This window comes from Staurois parvus, unplaced genomic scaffold (genome assembly GCF_062004578.1).
Source record: "Staurois parvus isolate SC_StPar_1 unplaced genomic scaffold, SC_StPar_1.0 ptg000056l, whole genome shotgun sequence".
Lineage (NCBI taxonomy): Eukaryota > Metazoa > Chordata > Amphibia > Anura > Ranidae > Staurois > Staurois parvus.
In genome coordinates this window covers 8,452,173-8,468,237 of record NW_028317852.1, presented here as the reverse complement: position 1 = coordinate 8,468,237, position 16,065 = coordinate 8,452,173, and positions in this window count along the sequence as shown.

The window sequence follows — 16,065 nt, the reverse complement described above, 5'->3', positions numbered from 1 at the left end:
GGAGGGACTGCAGCACCAGCAACTTGGACAGGAGGACGTTCAGCTTTTGCACCGTCGGGTGCGTGCTCGCAAACTGTTGTCTCTTGGAAACGGATTCCAAGAAAGACTGCTGACGGAATCCGTGAAGAGGAGTAGCAGGAGAAGGAGCATCAGAACGAGCGGAAGATGCCAACGAGCGACAACTCCCCTCAGCAGAGGTGTTGGAGCCTTGACTGGCTGATAGAGGGCGATTGACGTCGGGTGACGGAGCAAGTAACGGAGCGGGTGATGGAGCGGGGGCTGGGGCAGGCAGAACCGCCGTATCTTTATCACGGTTTTCCCAGGCCACCAAATGGCGACGCTGCATATGCTGACGCAACGCTGTAGTCCCAACATGGGCCCCCTGGCCACGCTTGACTTTATGGCCACATAGTCGACATACGGCTACGTTTACTTCCTCGGGCGGCTTGACAAAAAATTGCCACACCGCCGAGTAGGAAACTTTGTCCCCGATACTCCTCACTGGCTGACTGCTACTTCCTCCGTGCACACCGGCACCACTACTGGCCGTGGTGGTAGGCTGCAGTGGAGCTGGTGCTGTACTCCGTGGCCGTTTGCCTCCACTGACACTGCTGCGACCCTGCTGCATCCTGGGCAACCCACCGACTGTTTTGCTCGCTGCCAAGCTGCCACCCTCTTCTCCTGATGATACGGAAGCAATAGCCTGATGACGACGAGGCTGCCAAGTGCGATCAGCCTCATCATCATCAATTAGGGTCTCCGCCTCACTACTAGCCCCCTCGGCTGCGTGTGGGTCAGGAGACAGACCTGTCTCTAGACCGGCTACCGAGCCACTCTCCTCGCCACTACTTCTTCGCCTGGCTGCTGAAGAGGCGGATGTCTCCCCCCGTTCCTGACCGCCCTCTGTTAGCTCTTCCTCACTGTACAGTGGGGCTGAGCCCACAGCATGCGATACTTCGCTTGGTGAGGGAACACCAAAGGACAGGGGCAGGTAGAGGACACGTGATTTCAGTGGGCTTGCTCCCGAGCCATGCCAACTAACGGTTGTGTCTGACGTACCCACCGACCGTTGGCTGTAGGTGTCAGAGGTGGCCTGGGAAGAGGAAGACGACCGAGCCAACCAATCGATGACGGCAAGGTTGTCGGTGGAGACACGACCGCTGGATGACACCGGGAGCACTGGCCTCTGGCTGCGACTAGTGCTGCCTCGACCCCTTCCTCTGCTGCCACGTCTGCACGCTCCTAAAACATTGCCTCCTCTGCCACTCCTCTGCATGTTGTCTGACATACTCTTTAATTAAACGATTCTGTGTCCCTGAGTAACAATTCTGTGTCCCTCAGTAACAATTCTGTGTCCCTCAGTAACAATTCTGTGTCCCTCAGTAACAATTCTGTGTCCCTGAGTAACAATTCTGTGTCCCTGAGTAACAATTCTCTGTCCCTCAGTAACAATTCTGTGTCCCTCAGTAACAATTCTGTGTCTGTCCCTGAGTAACAACTCTGTGTCTGTCGCTGAGTAACAATTCTGTGTCCCTCAGTAACAATTCTGTGTCCCTCAGTAACAATTCTGTGTCTGTCCCTGAGTAACAATTCTGTGTCTGTCGCTGAGTAACAATTCTGTGTCCCTCAGTAACAATTCTGTGTCTGTCCCTGAGTAACAATTCTGTGTCTGTCGCTGAGTAACAATTCTGTTTCCCTCAGTAACAATTCTGTGTCCCTCAGTAACAATTCTGTGTCCCTCAGTAACAATTCTGTGTCTGTCCCTCAGTAACAATTCTGTGTCTGTCCCTGAGTAACAATTCTGTGTCCCTCAGTAACAATTCTGTGTCCCTCAGTAACAATTCTGTGTCCCTGAGTAACAATTCTGTGTCCCTCAGTAACAATTCTGTGTCCCTCAGTAACAATTCTGTGTCCCTCAGTAACAATTCTGTGTCTGTCCCTGAGTAACAATTCTGTGTCCCTAAGTAACGTTTCTGTGGCCCTAAGTAACGGTTCTGTGGCCCTCAGTAACAATTCTGTGTCTGTCCCTAAGTAACGTTTCTGTGGCACTAAGTAACGTTTCTGTGGCCCTAAGTAACGTTTCTGTGGCCCTAAGTAACGATTCTGTGGCCTTAAGTAACGTTTCTGTAGCCCTAAGTAACGTTTCTGTGGCCCTAAGTAACGTTTCTGTGGCCCTAAGTAACGGTTCTGTGGACCTCAGTAACAAATCTGTGTCCCTCAGTAACAATTCTGTGTCTGTCCCTAAGTAACAATTCTGTGGCCCTAAGTAACGTTTCGGTGGCCCTAAGTAATGTTTCTGTGGCCCTAAGTAACGTTTCTGTGGCCCTAAGTAACGTTTCTGTGGCCCTAAGTAACAGTTCTGTGGCCCTCAGTAACAATTCTGTGTCCCTCAGTAACAAATCTGTGTCTGTCCCTAAGTAACAATTCTGTGGCCCTAAGTAACGTTTCTGTGGCCCTAAGTAACGTTTCTGTGGCCCTAAGTAACGATTCTGTGTCCCTCAGTAACAATTCTGTGTCTGTCCCTAAGTAACAATTCTGTGTCTGTCCCTGAGTAACAATTCTGTGTCCCTAAGTAACGATTCTGTGGCCCTAAGTAACGTTTCTGTGGCCCTAAGTAACGATTCTGTGGCCCTAAGTAACGTTTCTGTGGCCCTAAGTAACGTTTCTGTGGCCCTAAGTAACGTTTCTGTGGCCCTAAGTAACGTTTCTGTGTCCCTAAGTAACGTTTCTGTGGCCCTAAGTAACGTTTCTGTGTCCCTAAGTAACGTTTCTGTGGCCCTATGTAACGTTTCTGTGGCCCTAAGTAACGATTCTGTGGCCCTAACTAACGTTTCTGTGTCCCTAAGTAACGTTTCTGTGTCCCTAACTCTCTCCCTTAATACAGCCAGGTCTGCCTCTGTTGAATGACTGGAGGCAAATGGAGAATTCTAAAATGGCCGCCATTTATAGCTCGACCATTACACAGTGCTGGCTGGCTGGCTGCTGATTGGCTAATGCGATCACATGTCATGAATGAATGCATTATGGGTCAGCGCGCCTTGTCTGCGCGCCCTCCCAGACATCCCCGCTCCGTCGCCGCACATGTCGCCGCCATTTTAGGAAAAATTTTGATTCGCGCATCCGAAATCTGCTTATTTTCGGATTCGGCGCGAATCGAAATTTTCCTAATATTCGAAACGAATTCCACTTCGCCTAGTTCGATTCGCTCATCTCTAATTGTGGCCCAACATCTAATGTACTCAGTTACTATAAAAGAAAAAACATATTAACAGAGCATAACATTGATCCCTAAAAAATAAAAGCATTATAGGTGAAAAAAAAAGAGGAGTGGCAAATAGATGTCAGAAAGTGGACTAAATATGGCTAAATAATCCATTGGTGACAGCACACTCAGTATCCACCTATACTCACCAGGTAACCAAACTGAATAATTCTAAACCTAATAAATAGAAGAAGGTCCAATTAAGAAATGTGTAATCCAACATAGGGAATAACGCCCTCCAAAATTAACTCTTAACCAATTCAATACCGGGCAATTTTACACCTTCCTGCCCAGGCCAGTTTTCAGGTTTCCGCGCTCTCACACTTTGAATGACAATTGCACGGTCATACAACATTGTACCCAAACTAAACTTTTATCATTTTCTTCACACAACTAGAGCTTTCTTTTGGTGGTATTTAATCACCACTGGGGTTTTTATTGTTTGCTAAATTAACAAAAAAAGACCAAACATTTTTGAAAAAAAACACACGTTTTTCTTTGTTTCTGTTATAAAAGTTTGCAAATAAATAATTGTTCATAAATTTAGGCCAAGATGTATTCTGCTACATGTCTTTGGTGAAAATAACCCAAATTAGGATGCATTTTTTAGTTTGTAGGAAAGTTATAGAGTTCACAAACTATGGTATAGATCTGAATATTGATCAATCCTGAAGTACTTACAGCCAATCTAATTTCTTGAGGTCCAAGAATGTCAGAATAGTACAGATATCCCCAAATGACCCCTTTTTGCAAAGTAGACAGTCTGACATACTTCATAAGAGACATGGCGAGTTTTTTGAAGTTGTGTTTTTTTTATCATAATTTTTCGGAAAATGAAAAAATTAAAAAAATTATTTTTTTTTACATATTGTCACCAGTGCAGTACAGCATCATCATATAACTGGCATAGCGGTGATCAGGGACACTGACTGGTGACAGTATGAAAAAAATAAATATTATTTTTAATTTTTTTTATTATTTTTTTTATTGTTTTTTCTTTTTTTAAGATTTTTTTTCATATTTCACTATGACCAAAGTAGTACAATGTTACCACAGTAACATTGTACTACTTTGGGAAAGTAATCAGTATTTTTTTTTACACAATTTGCTTATAGCAAAGAATTACTTTGCTATAAGAAAGCATTTACCTTAATGACATTGATTCATTCAGGGTTTTTTTTTTTTTTGTGCTTAGCTGTGATTTGGCCACAGCTAATCACATGACATGTGCATGTGATTAGCTGTGACCATTCACAGCTAGACACTAGTATACAATGGATGGCATGAATGAAGCCATCCATTTTATACAACTGTCATGTGACCTGCTGTGATTGGTCACAGCAGGTCACATGGTACCCGTAACGGGGGCCGATACTCAGATCTGTCATCGGCCGTGTCCGAGGTACATGCCCGGTGACAGATCGCGCCGCTCTGCAGGAGTGCAATCTGCGCATGTGCGGGAGGACGCCATATGGCGTCCACCCAGAATGCTGATGACATTTGCCGGCCGCCATTCGGCCATAGGGCGGGCGGCAAATGGTTAAACACAGCATACTAGTCAATAAGCCAATAGGTGTAACCTCAAAAAAACATTTCCCATAGAAATTAATAGTCATTGATGAAACCATTAAAATCAAATTCAATATTATGTCCTGAGGGTACTATTTGTATTTCGAAAGATCCAGCAAGATTCAGCTTGACTTCAGCTCAGATCTTACTGCTACCTCTCCAATTAGGATGATATTTCTCAATCCCCCCAAATTTTAAGGACAAAGGATCCTTGTTGTGGTATGTAGCAAAATGTTTGGTGACACCGTGTTTAGTATAGCCCTTTTTAATATTTTGTATGTGTTCTCTTCCACAATGGTCTATTTGTTCTACCAATGTAATGGAGGCCAAAATCATATTGGAGGGCATAAACTACCCTTCAGGTCTACAGGTGATAAAATCCTTAATAGTAAACTCAAATCCTGTGGTAAGCGAGGTAAAGACATTCCTTCTTTTATTTAACCCTTTTGTTCTAATGCATGGTAACAAGGCTTACATGGATAAACATTTTTATCCAGAAAGGTAACTCCCTCAAGGTTGGAACTCTTCTATAGGTGAATTTAGGATATTCCAGTAATAATTCCTTCAAATGCCTATCGGCTTTCACAATGGGCTGGTCTTTTCAATTCTCCTCTGTTGTATATTGAAGTCCAAGACAATCGTTAATTGGTCCTTTGATTCTTCCCTTTTCTTGCTATCTTCAATCAAATTCATCTGATTTAACTCTTCAGGTTCCCTAATTTTATCCTTTAATAGAGGTCTTCAGATATCTCTTTTTAACAAATCTCTGACCTATCATTGTAGCCTGATCCAAATAGTAATTCTTATCAGTGCAATTACGCCTCAAGCAGATAAATTGCCCCTTAGGTACTGTGTGTTCATCGACCAAGATGGATAGTGGAAAAAATTTCCAGGTCTAGAAAATTTTATTTATTGGCTTCATACTCCCATGAAAGATGAATATTTTTATTGTTATAGTTAAGATGACTTAAAAACAATTCCAAACTGGTCGAAATCCCCCCTCCCATGCAATCACAACATCATCAATAAATTGTCTATAAAGTTTTAATTCTTCATGTGGATTTGCATAAATTGCCTCTTATTCCCACAGGGCCATAAAGAGATTTGCTAAACTGGGTGCAAATTGTGCCCCCATAGCTACCCCCTTTTATTTGTTAATATTGTTGGTCATGCCAAAAATAATTGTGTGAAAGGCAATATTCAAGATATTTCAACAAAAATTTCTTCTAGGAGAATATCAAATTTCCCAATTCTCTCATTGCCCAACCAACTGCTTCCATCGCATCTTGCTGTCCACTGATAGTATAGAGTGAGAACATGTCCGCTGTGGCTAATAACAATGACCTCAATCCCATTTGTAACTTTTCTAATATTTAAATAAGATCATTTATATCCCTATGGTATGACTTTGTTTGTTGTGCTAGTGCCTATAAAAAATGATTGATATACTGGCCCATTCTGGCTTCAACTGATCCGATGCCATTCACTATTGGACACCCAGGCAGTTTATCTTTATCCTTATAGATTTGGGAAAGAGTGTAGATCACTGGAATTCTACAGTAGTCAAGGACCAAATATCTTGATTCTTTATCATTCAGACTTTTTTGACCTTTGCTCACCAAGACTTACAGTTGCTTCTTATATTTCATTGTGGGATTCCTCAATAGTTTTTCAAAGGGTTGCTGTATTTTCTAATTGACCTATTTCTTTCATATAGTAGTCTTTAGATAATACCACAATTCCTCCGCCTTTGTCAGTGAGTTTCACCACAATATCCTTCCTTTTTTCCTTATGTTTTTTATTTTTCACCCTGAATTGTTGCCCACACCTATCCTAAAAGGACTGTGCACACTTGCACAATCAGTGTGTTGGTTTCTGGCAAAATCTGACCCCAGGATTAGAGACTTCACCCCTCCCAAGTCTCTACAAGTCCTCCAAGCCTCAAACTTGGTTTTGCCAATCTCAAGAAAACTGAAAATCTAGTTTCTTCCATATGACAAGTTCCTGCCTGGGTCAGAAGGGTGAGAACCCTGGCTGACACTAAGTTTTTTTTTTTTTATACCATAGCAGGTAACATATCCAAACATCATTTCCCTGTTTATATCATTGAAAGCCTTGCATTCAACAAACACGTTAGCATGTAACTAACTATCTCTAAAGCTGGCCATAGATGGATAGAATTTTGAATGAAAATTCTTAGGAAAAGAATGTTCTAAGAAAGTTTTTCATTGTTTTAATCATTAGAGGGTCAAATTAACATTTGTTTTTGACTACATTAGTGAGAAAAAGACCAAGATAGAATTTTTTTTCTTGATTAATCTAGCCAGGGCACTGTCACGCAGGGGCAGGTATGAGCCTATATCAAGGCATAATTCCAACTGCATTCTCTCAAGGTTAGTTTACCTAAAGGTACTTTCTAGTATCTTTGGATTTCCTGGGGGGTAATCACATTTAATCTGAGCAATGTTTATTTTAAATGTTAGTTTGCTAAAGGACTGAATACCAAACATACTACTTTTTCTAAATAGAATATCTGTTTTCACCTTTTTAATCGTGTGCTACATCTCAGTGCTACTTGTCCAATCTCCAGCAGCCTATTAGCGACCACTCCCTGTCAACATGTATGGATTTCAGTGATGTGACAACAAAGGAACATGCCTGTGTAATGTGTGTTGGAATGACCACCTGTTGGGGTTGATTTACTAAAGGCAAATAGACTGTTCATGTTGCAGGGGAATTTTTACCATGTTTACTAATTTGAGGGAAGATTGCCCTGCCATTCCCCTGCAAAGTGAAAATTCCATTCTAAAGTGAACAACTTATTTGCCCTTAGTAAATCAACCCCATAGCCTCCATCAAAGGTCTGTGGTGGGAACAGATAACAATGCAGGGTTTACAAAAGGGAGACAGGGACAAAGCATCATTTATAGCAAGACGTGCCTGAGCAAAGACCCTAAAGTGAAACGAAAGTTCTGCTGTCACATACTGCTCATGTCAAGAGACAGTCTCATGCAATGTCTCTTCTGCAGTAAAATACACCTACCTTCCTGCTTGCAGCTTTCTCCGACATGTAAACTGAGCTTACTCAGCTTATGTAGCACAGCCTTTACGTTAGCAGGATGATTGACTCCTACAGATTTGCAGAAGTGACATCATTCAGCCAAAGCCAACGACCGACACCAAGAAGAAGACGCTGGCAAGGGACAGGGACCGTTGAAGAAAAGCTAAGTTTAGTTTCACTTTAATGGAAAGACCATAAAGTACTTTACCGAAAGCTTAACATTTATAATATTGAAAATTATTTTTAAAATTGCATGCTAAAGCTTTTATAAGATGATAGTTATTGGGTTTATATTACTTTAACCGCGTCTTACAAAATGTCAACACGCTTTCATTATCATTCATAACATATTTAAGGAGGATTAATTTACAGGGTATTTTATATCATTTTTTACCCAGGTTTGGATTAAACATGGATCATATTCTTACACAATATATTTCTTGTAAAATAAATTTAGGAGAGCATGTTCAAATGCTAAATAGCAAAACATTTCAGATTCTGCAGGTGATTTCCCAGTGTGATTTATTACAGCTTTCTATGTTATCATTTAATGAGGGCTGTGCTCTGTGTCAGCAACTTTTTTAAGCTGCTGATTCAAATGAGCACCGGGGCATGGTGGTAATGTAGAGTTGTGAAACTACAGAACATTCAACAGGTAATGAAGTGTACCAAGGAGAATAAATGACAATAAAAAGTGCTAAAAAATAGCAGATTTTCTCTTAGGAAAGGATTGCATAACATCAATGATTTGTTGAGATCAGTACAGTCAGCATTCTTCATACGTTCCCATATGATTAATATTTTTACTTCTTGTTTCCTTCCTATTTTGGGGTCTCTGTGAGAAAAAAGAGACAAAGTGTGCCCGCTGCTTCAGCTTTCTGATCCCAGTGTAAGACCAGGTATAGCTGAATTGAAATCTGTATTTCACTAACTACAGTCAATCACCAATACTACGATAGATTTTAGATTCCTATGCTCCTATATCCACATTTAGAAGTTAGTCCTCTGTACAGAAATGCTCAGTCTCTGTATTTGGATCCGTGCACCCACGTGCAAAAACGTGCATATGTGGAAAGAGCGCCAGACCAAAAGATAAGAGTCCAGATTAATTTATTGATATTGTGCTAAAAGACAACGAACACATTTTGGGGGTCAATGGAACTCTATCTTCTTTAGGGCTTAAGTAAAAAATGATAACCTTGAAAGGATTCAAAGTAAGGCTTTCCTGTTTGAATCTGTGGATGGAAGCTGATTGCTGGATTCGAAAAATCCCTGGCCAGGGTTATCTAAATGAGCAGTCAAAATAAGATCTGGCCAGAAATTATTCTAATCCAGTAATCAGCTTCCCTACACAGATTCAAACAGAAAAGCCTTACTTTGAGTCCATTGAAGGTTTTCATTTTTAAATGAAACCCTGATAAAGGGGGAGTTCCTCTGACCCCCGAAACCCATTGGCTGTCTTTTAGTACAATATCAATAAATTAATTTGGATTCTTATTTTTTTGGTCTGGTACTCCTTCCATGCATGCACATTTTTTTCAGGTAACCTGCTGGGGAGGGGGGGGGGGGTATCCTTGTCCATTGTGTGTAGCCTAACCTGAGCCAGTGGGCTCTTCTAATGTTTTGGCACTTTCACTACTTTGTATAGACTCATATCTAAGTCTCAACACCTCTTGGATGTCCCCTTTTTCTTCATTGAAATTCTGACAAGCGACTGTGTCAGTGCAGCCACTGTATCTGCATCCATTCATACAGACTGCTTGTGCGCAGCTCCAAGGTGGATGCAGCACACAGCAAAATGCTGCTCAGCATGGAGGATGGGTCTCAGCACCCGTCTGAATGAGCCCTAATGATGGAGATAACCCAAAACCAGCCTGGGCACAGATTTTCCCTTTTGGGACAAATTAAAACTTTGGATTGTCTTTCTGTTTTAGTCCCAACAACAATAGTCACCAGGACAAATAGAGAGAATGCACATTTTTGTGTAGGGACACAGATAGCAATATAAAACCTGACAGGAGTTCTAACCATTGCAAACAATGTAAAGTGTATTTCCACTTTTGTTGTCAAATTGGGTAAACCCAGTTTCTATTTGTTGCACATTGTCATTCACATAGCATAATCATAATAAAAAAAATAGTGCTGCTTACCATTTTAAACTCCAGCACTGAAAACTACTACTTAGTTTCCTTTTTTTTTAATTTTTTTTTTTATGAGGGGGCTGGGGAGCTGTGTCTGCCATATTTAACAGTCTTTCCTTATTACCTGTCTGTACTGTGCTAGCAGATTTCATTTTTGAAGTGCATCTCTGGTCAAAATGTAAAATTATATAAACATTTCCACACTGTATTTCTATTATTTCACATTATTATTATTAATACTAACCTACTCTTATTACTCTGAGTGATCTTGATGTTTGTAAACTTATTTTGTTCACATTTACTTCCTTGAAATCCGTGACATGTATTCACTATGCTTTGGAGATGGAGTCAGTACAGGTAACCGGTATCGCTGATTGCTGTCAGCAAGGTACCATGGGATATGTAGCCCTTGGAAATTGAAAGTTATCTGGAACCATAAACCAGGCGGAGACAAAGTACAGTTAAAATCACACCTTTAATTAACCACTTGAGCACCTGAGGATTTACCCCCCTTAATGACCAGGCCTCTTTTTGCTACTCGGCGCTGCACTAATTCAACTGATAATTGCGCGGTCATGCAATGCTGTACCCAAACAAAATTTACGTCCTTTTTTCACACAAATAGAGCTTTCTTTCGGTATAATTTGATCACCTGTGCGCTTTTTATTTTTCACGCTATAAACAAAAAAAGGCCAAACATTTTGAAGAAAAACAATATTTTTTACTTTCAGCTATAAAAAATATATAGTAAACTCAAAGTTGGTTATAAATTTAGGCCAAAATATATTCTGCTCCATGTTTTAGGTAAAAAAAATTCCAATAAGTTTATATTGATTGCTTTGTGTGGAAGTTATAGCGTCTATAAACTATGGTATAAATACTGCAATTTACGCCATTTTTCTGCTATACAGCGCTGCACTAGTTTAACGGACAATTGCGCGGTCATGCAATACGGTACATAAATGAAATTTACATCCTTTTTTTCCCCACAAATTGAGCTTTCTTTTGGTGGTATTTGATTGCTTGTGCGGTTTTTATTTTTTGCGCTATAAAAAAAAAGGTTGACAATTTTGAGGAAAAAAAACAATATTTTGGACTTTTTGCTATAAAACATGTCCAGTAAAAAAAAAATGCAAAAAATCAAATTTAGTCATAAATTTCTGCCAAAATGCATTCTGCGACATGTCTTTGCTAAAAAAAATCCCAATACATGTAAATTAATTGGTTTACGTGAAAGTTATAGCGTTTACAAATGGCGGGAAAGATACTGGAATTTTTAATTTTTATTTATACTAATAATGGCACCGATCAGCGACTTTTGGTGGCAATCAGCGACATATGGCGGTGACCAGCGACTTATGGCAGGACTGCGGGACAGCGGTGGACATTTTGCCACTGGGGGGGAACTGACTTGGGGTCACTGACATCCCCAGTGACACCAATACAGTGATCAGTGAAAAAAACTCACTGAAACTGTACTAATGTCACTGGGGAGGAAGGGGTTAACATTTTTAGAATTTGCAGTGTAAGGGGAGTGTTTTACTAGGGGGCGGGGGTGTGTACTGGACGGGGGGAGGGAGGGGGGAGCTGATCGAGGGAGAGAAACTCTGCAGCTTCTCACAAGCTGTCAGAGAACTGACACAGAACAGGGCTGTGTGTAAACAATGCAGCCCTGCTCTATGTCAGCGATCACCGGCAATCGCGGGAAAACGGCCGGTAAAAACCGGCCGTGACCCGTCGGCTGACACCCGCTGCCGACACCCACGGGACAGGTAGGGCGGGCGCGGGCCTCGCGTGCGCCCCCTAACTGTTTTGAAGGCAGCCGTTTTAAAACGTGCTTTTGCCTACGAGTGCCGCCCTGCCACCGTTTATATGCGGTGGCTGGGCGGCAAGTGGTTAAGTAGCAAATATAACATAGACCAGGAACGTAGTCAAAACAGAAGCCAGGGTTTGGATGCCAGAGTGGATAATCAGACAAGCCAGAGTCAGGAAACCAGAAGTCAGCATAGTCAGCAGCCAGAAATCAGGAACAGGAATCGGAAGAGAAGTCAGCCAGGCCAAATTTTACACAGGAACACAGGCAGGAACACACTGAAGATCATAGGCCATGCAAGGGAAAGAAGGAAATTAGCTTCTAAAATAGAAAAAAGGGCTGGCATAATGAGGTAGGTAATAATATCCAGGTGAGTCACTGTGGAGACAACCCTAGCAACAGTAAACAGCAGAAAAAAGTTGCAAGGCATGTGAGGAATCCAGGAAATTGTGGAAAGAGATAGTCAGAAGACAGACAGAATTCACTACATGAAAGGAACCTTTTCAAGTAAGCGTATAACTATATAAAATAACTATGGTTTGTATTGTTATTATAATGCTGATATTATACAATAGAATTTGATGTTGTGACTATAGATCTCCATTAATTGGCAACTAGATTTGAACACTGTCTGTCCCAACAAAGGGTTAAAGGTTTCTTGCATTGTATGTTAATGAGAGGGGACTCAGCTTATCCTAAGCCTTTCTACTGGATCAGACTGACCTAGACATTGGTCAGAAATCATTGCTATGAGGCCTTCTCCTGAGAAACATTTAAAAGGTAACAATCATATGGTGGGGCTTTCTCAGATTTGACTGCAAAAGTGGAAATACACATTAGTTCCCTCTATATACCCCCAGGCTTCTGACTGGACATTGAAAAAGCAGCGGCAGACTGCTGAGTCCATTCCTCAGGTCTTCAGCTCTCTTCTCCTATCAGCATGTTACTTATCAACACATTTACATGGAGCACACCTAATTGGTTTCCCAATCATACCCTTCCCTCTCCCAGTATGAATGCTGCGATATAGTGGATTGCAAGTAGTAAATTTAGGTACAGTACTTATCCTAATTTTATACAAAAAATACAATAACCCCTTCCCACTGCATGTGCACATATACTGTACACTATATTGCCAAAAGTATTGGGTTTATTATAAAATATGACAATATGCCTTCACCGGCAATTCCAGATGTTCTACTTTGTTTACATGACACAATTTGTTAAACATATTTCAAAATATCTACTTCTAATAGCATATCTGGTTGTCCTTTGCATATAGGCATTAAAAATATGTCTATAGTTTTTAAGACAGATTCACACCATTCCGTTGCAATTAGAGTGCATTGACATTAAAATCACTTGAGTAGATATGCATTGCCATCTGTTTGTTTAAACGCATTGCCTCTATGTGCATTTATTTTTTAACACATTGCATTGATGTGCAGGTCTTTATGTTCACAGCAGGAGCCAAAATAAATTTTTTTTATTTCCTTCATGTACGTTCCAGTGGGCTGTGGTGCATTGTAATGCCTTGCACTGTATTTTAATACAGTGTGTTCTATTTTCACAAAGCACACAACATATTGGGGTTTATTTACTAAAGCTGGTTCACTCAGAATCTTGTGCACTTCTGCATAGAAACCAATGAGCTTCCAGGTTTTATTGCTAAAGCACGATCTGAACCATGAGATCCTCCAGGGACTCAGCTTTCAAGCCTCTGGTCCACTGCTGGAGTGTGTTGTGCAGATGACCTACCACATCCTTGTATGAGTCCCCAGGTCCCTTTTGCAAGGACCTAAATTGCTTCAGGTACAGTTCTGGAAGTAGCTGATACTTTCAGACGATTGCATCTTTTATAGCCTCATAATCATCGTTCTGATCCACTGGTAATCTAACATAAGCATGCAGAGCCTTGCCTCACACCTCTGGTGTCAGGTACTGAGCCCATTGTGCTTGGGGCACATGGTACCGACAGCAAGTTTTTTCAAATGACAGAAGATACACTGCAAGGTCATTGTCCTTTTCCATTATCAGAAATGTGGCTGCCTGGCTTGTAGCAATCATGCACACAGAGATGGATGCGATCATCCATTTTGCTCCAAACCCCTCCATATTGTATCTCTCTCTCCCAAATCCGATTCCTCCGACATCCCCCCTCCCTCTCTGTTGAGTAACATCTGGTTTGTTTGTTGCAGAGATCACAGGCAGCAAACTCTTTGGGAGGGCGTCATGGCTATAAAACCCCCAGCCGAGCTGGTGCCTAGATGCCTGTTAGCTCGCAATCTGGGATATCGTAAGACCATAAACCAAGCCCTCACGGAGCTTCAAAAGACATGCCAGGAAGTCGTAAAACAGACTTACATTTTAAAACCCAGTTTTCCATATAATTTTATATCTCCAAATAGGAAATAATTACACAAACATGGAGCACATATTCGGATGGCTCACTTTAAGACAAGTCGCCTGGTATATTACACCCCCTAGCTGGCATATACAGGAGAGCAGAAAATTCTATCTCTTTAACCATCCAAGCAGGTATCTCATATTTCATATGTAGACATTCCGCAGAAGATTCTGGGTATTAATCTACTCGTGGATAGAATGTTATATGTACCTAGGAAAAGTTATCTTCCATAGTATAATTTGTGAAGGCTTTGGTCATAGCCTGAGCCCCCTGCCTACACAACCCCCTCCCCAAATGAAGCGATTGGTTCACTGCTTCAGGGAGACACCCTGTTGAGTTCCTAGATAAAGGTGGTGGTGCTTGAAGTAAAGGTAAGCTGAGTTGAAGTTGAAGAATTCTCCCTTTTTAACATCAGAACCTACTTGGGAGATGGCCCTTCTGCTCTGAAACCTGATCTGCTTAACCCAGGCTGACAGCAAGTACTTTATCTATCTAAATTCCTTTCTGTTATCTCTTTGCTGTGCTATTGTGTATATTTAGATATATTTAGATATATATATTGGCTACATCTTTTTCTGCAAATATTTTTATTGCACCCTTTTGACCTTTTAGTAATAAATCTTACTTTCTGAAAGTGTTGAACTGTTTCTAAAGCTCTTTAATGCAAACTAAGAATCCCTGCCTCTGAAAAGTGCTACTGTGTGTGTGTTTTAAACTTCGGTATATCTCTGCCTGCAGTGACAGTGGTATACAGACAATTATTCAAACATCATATTATTCATGTTATTGCTGATATTGCCGAGTTTCCTCTTTTTCTGTACAAAAAGGAGGTGGTAGCAGTCTGAAGGGTTAATTGCGTAATTAACAAGTGCTCCCAGGCTGCTGGCACATAGGTTGTGGTCCATTAGCTGGAAAATTTTTGTGCAGGGTGCAGCTGGGCGTGGCATTGTTACGCACGTGACAGTGCAGTTTTAGATTGGCTAGTCCTTTGGTCACGAGTTTGGTGAGAAGGGCTGGGGTCTGACGCCGCGATCGTCACATGGCTCACAGGCAGAGAGGCATCCCTGTGCTTTAGGGATCCGAAGTTTGGAGCCTGACGCTGCTGCTGGAGCCAAGTCATCTTCAGCTTGTGCCGGAAATCAGCCTCCCTTTGCGCCACCTCTCTCTCAACCGCAGCCTGGCGTTCCTCTCTCTCAGCTACAGCCTGGCAGTCAAGAAACTGAAGGTATGCCAGACGATCCATCTCCCTGTGTTGTAGTGCTCCCTGCAGTTGAGGAGATCCTGTGCTGGTTACAGGCACCCTGATTCTTGCCTGATTTGTCTCTTCAGAATTCCCCATAAGTGTTCAATTGGGTTCAGATCGGGATACATACTTGAACACTGAATCACTTTGACTCTGTTCTTCTTCAGATATGCAACAGTGACCTTAGATGTGTGTTTTGAATCATTGCCATGTTGGAAAAGTGCATAACGACCAAGAGCAAGGAGTGATGGTAGTACCTTCTCTTTCAATATAGAGCAGTACATCTGTGAATTCATGTTACCATAAATGAAATGCAGCACTCATGCAGCCTCACAGAAGGACACTGCCACCACCATGTTTCACTGTAGGCACCATGCATTTTTCTTTGTACTCCTCACCTTTGCGATACCATTTAGTTTTGAAGCCATCAGTTCCAAAAGCATTGTACTCTGGAGTGAAGAGACCAAGATAAAAGTCTTCTTTTTTTTAGCATGGCAAACTCTAGGCGGGTTTTTTTTTGTATATGGGCTTTAGGAGAGGTTTCCTTTGTGGACAACACTCATGCATGC